This window comes from Oncorhynchus mykiss, chromosome 22 (assembly GCF_057628025.1).
Source record: "Oncorhynchus mykiss isolate SJ-2025 chromosome 22, ASM5762802v1, whole genome shotgun sequence".
NCBI classification, from domain to species: domain Eukaryota; kingdom Metazoa; phylum Chordata; class Actinopteri; order Salmoniformes; family Salmonidae; genus Oncorhynchus; species Oncorhynchus mykiss.
In genome coordinates this window covers 19,667,168-19,675,864 of record NC_143043.1, presented here as the reverse complement: position 1 = coordinate 19,675,864, position 8,697 = coordinate 19,667,168, and positions in this window count along the sequence as shown.

The window sequence follows — 8,697 nt, the reverse complement described above, 5'->3', positions numbered from 1 at the left end:
CATATTTTGATATGTCGGCCAAAGGTGTTTGTGTTTACTGGGAAGGGAGGTCTTTATGGAGTTGATAGTGACAACCCCCCCCCCCCCCCCAAATTAATTGACCAGGTAGAACATTCATCTTCAAATTATTACACAGCACCCTCTAGATTTGTAGTAATAAGCACTATGACAACCAACCCCGGGCCTCCCGTAAGGGTCCACTGTATATGGAACTAATAAAGATGAGGATTTCAACGTACAGTGACCATAAGCTCCTAAGGGATGTCACATATCTCAATCATATTGCTCTTATTCAAAGCGGACTCTGAACTTTTGGGTTGAAGAACTGTGTGACAACGTCAGAGGATCAAAGGATTCGACAATCCTAATTCAAGGTTCAGGGGGTTAGCAGGCACCACATGCATAAAGTGTGAAAGCCAGTCAACTTTTCCTTGACAAGGCACAGTCGTTGGACTACAGAGCTAAGTTGTAAGGTGTTAGATTACCTATCCCACGTGTGTGATAGAAAGAAGTAGAGAGGTATTTAATATATTACATTGTTTTTGTTGCAGTCCATGCATACTGTACAAGTGTAGGATGAGCAGAATCACAGCTGTGCCATTTATGTGGGGTATTGGGATTATTGTCACCTTTGTCTGCATATTTTTCTTTGATTAATGTCACCCAAAAGCTGTGTCTTCCAATTGAGAACCCTGCTCATTTGCATGATTTTTTATGCTCCGGTGCAAATTTTGCGATAAATTAGTCCGTCTCCCATCTTTCTTGGCGTGGCACTGAATGATGTGACTGAAGGAAGCCGTCTCAGCTCAATACTCTGGGAGATTTACACCTGTGAGATATGCTAATGTCAAACAAACGCTAATGACTTTATTTACCTCCATCTAAACAGTTGAAATGAACATTACGGCAGTGCCTAAATGAACTGGAAGTTAATCATCAGGGTGTGAAGCAAGCTTATGACTGTATTCGTTAGCGAGACGCCCTAAATGGTCCCTTTAACTTGGCGAGTTGTCCCATCAGATGCCTGTTTTAAAATCCGTAATGGCACCATCTCCTTTTCCTGCCTCGGAGAGGAATTCCCAGATGGTGGGCTATGATTAGGTAGTTCACTTAGCTGTTTAGAGATGAGCATCTGGAAACACAGGTTGCATTAACACCAATGGGTCTCTCGTTTTCTCTAAATTAGCGTCATTCAATTCATCTAATTATTAGGCGTGCAAAAAAATGAACGGCTAATAGAATCCTATTATGCGTCATTATCATCCCACACTCACGAGTACTTACATTTCTGAACAAGTACACGTGGTTTACAGGCCACTGAAGAAGATACTCCTTCTGCTTTAGTCTGCTTTGAGATAACTCCCTCAGAAGTTCTGCGATGAAAATAAAACACATGAGTCACGCATAAAGATTTTTGACGCCAAAAATATATTGACTTGATGGTGTAAGCATAATGTAAGCATCTAATTATATCTAAACATATTTCTAAAATACATTTTCTGTTTTTTTATTTACAAATGAAAATAATGGTATTTCTCCTCATGTGAAGGAAAATAACCTGAACCTTAATCTCACTTGAGCAGAGCTATTTGAGAGCGCCTTGGCAGTATCTATGACCTCCTGTGGCTCTTTCTGCTACATTTGTCACAAACAAAAAGCAGATCATCTATTTGATTTTAAAGACGTTTTCTCCCGTCACTTCACACTGTCTGAAATCACAGACAGACAGACAGACAGACAGACAGACAGACAGACAGACAGACAGACAGACAGACAGACAGACAGACAGACAGACAGACAGACAGACAGACAGACAGACAGACAGACACACAGACAGACACAGACAGACACAGACAGACACAGACAGACACAGACAGACACAGACAGACACAGACACAGACAGACAGACAGACAGACAGACAGACAGACAGACAGACAGACAGACAGACACACATACAGACACAGACAGACACAGACAGACACAGACAGACACAGACACAGACAGACAGACAGACAGACAGACAGACAGGAGGATGATCGGTGTCAGTTCCTCATCACTGAGCTCTTTTCACTGTCTAATGTGAGGGGGGTCTAAAGTGCCCTGTGCTGTGTCTCTCCATGGCTCTCCCCCCCTGGATGTCCCGCTGGCTGGAAGGATCCTCTCTCCAGGCTGGAGTGGCTCCTGCTGGGCTGCTGGGGGATGAGTGGGGGAACGGGGACCTGGAGCACACTGTCAACCCCCACCCCAACCCAGACGCTCTATTCAACTTGCACTTTGTGTGTGTGTGTGTGTGTGTGCGTGTGTGTGTGTGTGCGTGTGTATGTGTGCATGCATGAACGAGTGTGTCAAGCGTCCATGTGTGTATGTGAAAGAGCATTTTAGACAGAGACAGAGAGCTTCCCTAACCCTTAAAATACCTGGGAATAAATCAAGTGTTGTGTCATATTCAGAGGCAGAAGGTAGGGGAACAGGATTCCACATTTTTGCTGTCAAACCAGCTATCATATCAGTAATAGATCATAATTAGATCATATCATATCCTAACAAACTAACAACATGTTCAGTTTACTACCATGTAGACTGATTTGGATCATTCTTTAAACAGCAAGTCTGAATGTAACCTGTGCCAATTCTCTGTCACATGGGTTTGTGAGGTTTTCAGTGTTTTTCATCTTTTCACCATCCCTCCCTCTAAACACACGCCAGCTCCTCCACCATGCAGGCCCCTTCCTCTATCAGCAGCTCTTGAGTCCAAGCTGGGATATAATACAAACACACGGTGAACATAATTCATAGAGAAGAGATACCAATTTCTTCTCAGCAAGAGATATATCAGGGGTGTTAAACAAAGCAAACAGCTGCGAGGAATTCTGGTGGCTGTGGCAAAAAAAAAGCTAAGCCTTCAATTTGAGCCTTCCCGTTGGAAGAAAACAGAATTGAGTTTAAATATATTCCTGGGTGAAAAGGAAGCGTATTGTGTTATCATGAGAGGTCTGTTTACCTTGTGAATCTACATATGGCTATCTAATATCTTTGTGCCATTGAGCAGGTTGGAGCGCGGAGTAGCGCTGAGTCCCTGGGGTTTCAAGGCTGGGATTATGCATGGCGGGGGTTGAACTATTGCCCCTCTGTGATTGAAAGACCTCCACCAAGCTTAGACCCTGTTTATTGTACATTTGCATTGCTCAGTTCCACAAGACTGCAGGGGACTATCAGTAGCTAGCCGGCTCATATCTGGGCCTCCATAATTTGGTTTCCTCTGGATACCCTCGTGCCTGCAAGCCAGCTGGAGAGGCAGGGATTTATAGGCAATCATTTAGTCTGATTGACCAGGATATCCTCTGATCAATATCTCATAGCCTGTCTCTTATTGTGGGAGAAAACAAATCAAGTGATTGTGTATTACACAGTATTTGCCTACATTTGCGTTTAGGATTAACCACACATACACTTATCCTTAATTGTCAAATTATCAAATTAGCCAATACTTATTTTCATACTTTAGAAATAAATAAAAGATGTACAAAATATGTCAAGAATATATTGTTTAATCGTGTCCAGTCATGAGCCCACGTGTCAATCGGGCTCCATCGATGTCATTGTCTTACATTGTAATACAGATCTATTAACTATAGTTAATTGCATTTGGATCTTAGCCCTGAAGTGGTCAACTATGCAATTTCACTCATTCATCCTGGTGAGAGGTTGACCTTAAGAGATGTAATTACACACACCTGAGTTACACAAGAGCCCAAGAGGCCTGCGTAGCGTTTACTGGTGAATAAGGTATCGTTAACAGAAAAACAATTAGCCCATAGAGGTGTCACATTGGAGACTGAGAATGTATGCAGCCACTGGCAACGCAAACAGCTGATTTAAAGAGCACAGTACAGTAAATACACATTCTTATTTAATTATCATAAACGCATCCCTTGAATTCATGGCCAGTGTGTGAAAAAAATAAATGTGTCATTCTTTTGAATATATATATATATATATATATATATATATATATATATATATATATATATATATATATATATATATATATATATATATATATATTTGGTGTAATAGTCGAATGCACTGTTGTTGAAATGGCTGCAGTTATGTTTTCTTTGGCAGTGACACATTAGTTATGCATGGCTACCAGTTGTGGAATAAAGTGGTCTAGGGGTAACTTCGCATAAACACAAATTATTGGTGAATTTTAATAGGCCTCATAATTATGCATGACTTCATACTTCCATCATTGACAGAAAATATGAAGCAGGTCAGAGGTCACCTATTAGAATGACTTTTCATTACATTTTTTGACAGCCCTATCCGCAGATGCAGGTCGGATTTGTTGAAAATATACATGTAGCACAGTGGAACCTTTCCACTAAAATCTAGCAGCAATCCCCCTGAGGCTTGAAACACCTCTCGTATAATTACACAATACTACTCAATGCACAGAACGACAACTACATCGCTTCAGATAGCAACCACTAGTCTGCTTACAGCAAATATGACGCTGATTCTATTTATATATCTCTGGGACACATTTACAAAAACAATATGTCTATGAATGAATCTAATGCTATATGCAATGCAATGCTCGAATCCCCACCCGAAACACACAGAACATAACTTATATCTGGGCAGTGCACTATAGAGTCTCTGTAAGGAAGGTCGGCTAGGCATGTGCGCTCTCAAGTCTTAACAACACATATTGAACCAATAGGGTGCCAAAACGTCGCCCTGAGCCCAAAGTTCATACAAAGGTCACGAGGCCCTGCACCTACTGGTGCTCTTCGGTGGCAGTGAGGTTTAAAAACAATAGAACAATGTGGTGTAGGAGGCCAAAGAATGCCGGGCGCCTGTCTCCCCCTTTTGAACAGGCAAAAATTCATTGTGTCCCTAAGATGTAAATCTACACCTCTGGGCTATAAAAGTGTTACAAAGAAGGTTTTTTACTGCGTAAATGAACATTCATCCCACTTGCAAATAAGCAGACAGACTGACATTGTAGCCTTTATCCAGGAAACACTGAAGGCTTTGTGTCTGCATGGCGTCTGGACAGAGGCAAAGGAGAGGGAAATATTTTACACTGAGTCATCCACTGCAGTGCACATTGTTATCTGGAGAGGAGACTGAGTGGTAACCAGACAAAATTGGTTTCAAGTCTCTGATTTTTCCTCATTGTTTTTGACAGACAACTATGGGCCATTCTGTCCTGGACAAGGCAGACGAAATCGAACCATTTCAAGAACGCCTCACAGTCATTGTGGAATGTGTTGAACAGGTTCTTTGACTGGTTCTTTGACTGCATGTTGTTGAACAGGTTCAAGTTGTGCCTCCAACTGGTCCTATATGTCCTCCTAATAGGAACACATAATCAATTCTTTCTGCACCTCAGACCCAATGGGAAAGTGTCTTCCTCAAATATAACAGTCCAAAAATAGATTCCGGATTGCCCCTTTAAACAAGTCATCTTAAAGTGAGACTTTTGCTCAGCAAAAAAATATAACAAAATAGGGATTATTTTAATAAAACGGAACTGTTGGTGATCAAACCAAGCTTATACAAAACAAGGCCAACAGGGAAAAGGAACATGAGTTTCTAAAAGCAATCTGATACAGTATGTGGTGCTTTTTAAGCTGAGCGCGTTGGGCTGGGTGTTTTGGTAAAAGGATATCATTAATCATGGTATAATCACATGACATCAGGTCATGGCCCACTAAGTGTGTTTTCCTCATTATGTTAATATGTTGGAGAGGGTTATGTCTCTCTCTCTCTCTCTCTCTCTCTCTCTCTCTCTCTCTCTCTCTGACACACACACACACACACACACACACACACACACACACACACACACACACACACACACACACACACACACACACACACACACACACACACACACTTCTTGTCATAACAACCTGCTCCCGGGTTCAGATTTTAAAAAAGAGATTGGACACCATGCTCCATCTCTTCGATTGTATCCATACAATTCAAATGTCTGACGTTGGAGTGCAGACAATAACGATACACAAATCAAAATCATGATCAAACACTGTTCTAAAAGTGATTGGAGTACATCTCCAATGGTCAATGTAAGGTCTTCATATACACATTGATTTGCATCACTGTTCACAGTCAAAGTTAATAAACTGTATCAGTGGGTTCTTAACTCATGCCACCACTCCCACTATCAGATTATAAATAAACTGGGAGCATTTCTGTGGCAGTAGAAAATAAAGCCTCCAGCTATTCACTGTCTTCTTGATGTATGAAGTTTGTGGTTTTGATTCTGTGTGATTATGTTCTGAGGGAGTGACCTTTAGGGCCAAGTGTATTGCAGTATAATGAGGAAGTGTCGGTCTACAGGAGTACAGTGACGAGCCCAGGCGAGGCATCAGCCACATTTCAACCATCGATCCACTAGGTGCCATGTGTATGGGGGAGAATGTGAAATATTTCCACACACTGACCCTTCCTCCCCCAATACACAGGTGGATAGGAGCTCTCATTGAACAGCTCAAAGCTACGTTGAACCACGTCTGGTGTACAATATAGAAATAGAGGTTACCGATAGGCCAACTACTTCTTATCTTACCATCTTATCACGTCAAATGCATTTTTGTTACATCCGAATTACCTTAATTATGCACGACATCAGCGGACAGTATAATTTTGCTAATCCTCGTGAATGTGATTGTGAATAAGACCTCGGTAGCACTTTAGTTTACAGTGTTGACATAACAGCATAACATCCAGAGAATAACAGGAAACAACAGGGAAATAAGATCACTATGTAGCGGCTAAATACTGATATAAAGTGGGATGAATTTTATGTAGAAACTATTATTAGTTACTGAACAACTTTGCAATAATAGAGGCTAATAAGCAAACGTTATGTAGTAAGTATTTAAGGCCATTTCACCTCTTCTCAGTAGCTCCGTAAACTTCTTCAGAATGTAATTGGAACTTTTTAACAAAAAAACTACATCATACTTTTTTATTTATTATTTTACCAGGTAAATTGACTGAGAACACATTATCATTTGCAGCAACGACCTGGGGAATAGTTACAGGATTAATGAGCCAATTGTAAACCGGGGATTATTAGGTGACCATTAGGTGCCTCCTACTGGCCCTCCAACACCACTTCCAGCAGCATCTTGTCTCCCATCCAGGAAATGACCAGGACCAACCCTGCTTAGCTTCAGAAGCAAGCCAGCAGTGGTATGCAGGGTGGTATGCTGCTGGTATATATATTCTTATGTGGGCCAACCTTAAAACCTTACCTTTTGGGTCTTTGCTTGTAGCTGGGTCGTTGTCTTGTCGTTGCCGTCTTGTTTCCCTGTTGTTTCCTATTACTTTCCGTTTGTTAAATACAGCACTGTAAGAAATGATTATGTAACTTACTGGTAATTTCTTTATAGTTTCATTATCGTTTCTGTGTATTTACGGAGCCTTGACACTGTATTCTATAGCAAAGAGCTGTTCCCCTGTCATCATGTCAATTACTATTACTGTTATTCTTAAATGTTAATTGTTTCACCATAGGTTATGTGTATTTTACTGTTAATTTCTTTATAGTTTGACTGGACAAACTATATGGTCTTTTATTTCTGGATGAGATGCAGTGCAAAGCATTGACATGAAATGGTGAGCCTCTCTACGCTTCACACAAAAACAATAATCATTTCCTCTTAAGTAGTCGAAATCAGGTATTCCCCAACTGTGGTGCACTTACTTCCAGTGGTACACGCAATGCTGGTGGGATTCACATTTTATTTATTATTTATTTTTTATTCACATTTTTATTCACATTTTCTAACAGTCCATTTATGTTTTCTAACGGGGCTATACACTTGGGTGAGTATTTTGTTTCGCATGAGTAGCCTCGTTTCACTGCCAAAAATCCAATGAAACCATCTAGTGTTCAGCGAAATAACATCACAATGTCAAATACAGGTAGCCGAGTCAAATAATTAACATTCAAACACATGAACCATTACTCTCTCGCAGGAATTCCGCTAACCGTCCGTATGTAGCCAAACGTAGCTGCTAATCATTCTGTTTGCTCGAAAATTAATAAATGGTTCAAAAAAGTAAATCACAATGTCAAATACAGGTAGCCGAGTCAAATAATTAACATTCAAACACATGAACCATTACTCTCTCGCAGGAATTCCGCTAACCGTCCGTATGTAGCCAAACGTAGCTGCTAATCATTCTGTTTGCCCTAGAGACACATACCAGCTCTACTGGTAGTACTGCTACTACCGGCGGTACTACAACTGCACCTGTTGACGACACAAGTGGTTCTGCTTCCACGAGCACATCCAATGCTAGCATCAGTCATTCTACATTTGTTGTTAGCCCAGCTAGCATGGACACTGACAGTTGTGAATCTGATGCAGCAGCCCCCTTACCCGGAAAAGCACCGAACAACAGACAGGGACATTGGACCATCGAAGAGGCGAAAATATGATGTGAACTACATTGATTTAGGGTTCACGTATATTGGAAGTAGTGCCTTTCCTCAGCCACAGTGTGTTATATGTGCAAAAGTATTATCTCACAATTCGATGAAACCACTCTTGCGCAGACATTTAGAAACAAAACTTGCAGGAGTTTTTTGAGCGAGAATTAAAATGACTTTTGAGTAGTAAGACATGTATAAAAGCAACAGATAACATTAA